Genomic DNA, 2,250 nt, shown 5'->3' with positions numbered 1-2,250 from the left:
TGTTAAAAGTATATATTTTCTATATAAATTCCATTACGTTCGGGGGGGGGGGGGCAGTAGACTTTCTTCGGGGAAACCGAAGAGATGCCTGGAATAAACTCTAATCCAGCATTATCGTATCACAAATGTACTCATATAACAAAGTACTTATAGTACAGAAGTACCAATGTCACAAAAGTAGTGTTGTAAAATATGTATACAACCAAAGTTCTTATATAACAAATTTACTGCAATCACAAAAATATCTTAACTTGACAAAAGTATTGATATCTTAAAAGTACTTATAAGACAAAAATACTTATATCACAAGTTAACCATCACAAAAGTACTCAATTTACACCACAGATGAATTATGAAAGATCCCAACTGGTATCTATATTACAATTTTATGTGAAACCTTTGTCACGTTATGCTCTTTTTAGTGTTCAAACGTGTTAAATTTAAAACAAAATCTTCAAATATCACATCCCACTTGATGTACTCTTAACGTCAGCATTTTCTTTCTGAAATACAGTCTACAAAAAAAAATAGTTGTTAATGTTTGTTTTGAATATTAAAAAACAGAAATGTCAGTGGTAGGTTATTTTGTTTCTTTAAGGTGACAAAACCTTTATCGTGTCTAATGTTTGTTTCACACCAAGTCAACTCAGACTGTGTTGTGATAAAATGTGAGGTAGACACTAGACAACTAAACATAGGGAATCATGAATAATGTATTCAATTCAGTTCATTTAATGTATTCAATTTATTCAATAGCGTTAACAACAGTAGGCACGTAGGCCTATTTTCACATTGGCCGTTTATATATATATATATTATATATATATATATATATATATATATATATATATATATATATATATATATATATATATATATATATATATATATATATATATTAAAAAAAAAGAAATAATAGCAATTTAAAAAAGTAATTGTGAATACGATGATTAGCTTGTTTGGCAAAACAGCAATTGCATTCTTCCATATACGCATACGTAACAGATTGTGTTTAAATTATACAACTTAAAATAACTAACATACGACACGTGTGCCCTTCTGGTACCCTATATAATTATAACGTTATATAACTATTACATAACCATGTATTCATATCACGTTATATTCTTATAAAATATTCAACGCAATGGAATTATAGTGACGGCGTGGCCTAAGGGTAGATAGCAGACTGCTACCCCGAGAGTCTCGCGTTCGAATCCCTATCTTACGTTAGGGAAACAAAGGCGGCTGGGCATAGTGCTGATAACGCTATCCCTTCATATGCCAAGGTCAATGAAGCAGATGAGCTTCTTCTGCCCGATGTGTCTCGGGCACAAACGGGATTAAGAAGAAGAGATAGGAACTATATAAACTGTTAAGACGGACTTAAGTATTACATATATCTACTATTGCAAAGAATTTAACTTTTCTCGTTATTTCCCTTTTTCTCTTCATTCTTAATGAATAAGAGATTACTGATCTTCATTTAACAAAAATCTACCTTTTTTTTTTGGTAAAAAGGAGATGCCCAATGTTTGTTTAAATAACCTCTACTACTGTAAACCATTTGCTTGGTGTTTTTACGAATAAAATATTACTGAATTTCGTTTAACGCACATCTACCTCTGTAAACCAGCTAATTGTTGTTTTAAAGTTTGAATAACAGATGTGAATTTTTGTTTAACGAACATCTACTTCAGTAAAGGGGAGGACGTGGCCTTGTGGTAGAGCGCTAGGCTACTAGCCCAAAAGTCTCGAGTTCAAATCCAGATTTAAATGAGTAGAACGTCAACGTGACTCCATCGTGTTCTGATGGGTACCCCAGCGCCCTTTAGGGAGAGTAAAGGCAGATGGACATAGTGCTGACCGCATATTCCCTTTATATGCCGAGGTCACAGAAACAGGTGAACTCTACTTCTTAGACCTCATGTACCGTCAGGTTCGAAAAGGGAACTTTCTTTACTTCTAATTTGTTGTTTAAGTGAAGCGTAAATTATTCACATAATTATGTGACTATGTTGTTTCCGTGAGCGGAAACTAAAGTAGAAAATATTTGAACTTGTATAACCGGCACAAGTGAATTGTTCAATTAGATTTTTAATTAAAATTTTAATTATTAAAAGACCCAATTATTTTGAGTAAAATTGTTCCAATTAGTTTTCGCAGATTTTTTTGCTTTCCCCTTTTTTTTTGTGTGTTTAGAATATTTTCCGGTGGTACATTTTCGAGATTTTCTAAAGCCTCTGGGAA

Source organism: Physella acuta, unplaced genomic scaffold (genome assembly GCF_028476545.2).
Source record: "Physella acuta isolate Inbredline_101_S28 unplaced genomic scaffold, ASM2847654v3 ptg000050l, whole genome shotgun sequence".
NCBI lineage: Eukaryota > Metazoa > Mollusca > Gastropoda > Physidae > Physella > Physella acuta.
Note: the sequence above shows the minus strand (reverse complement) of the source record.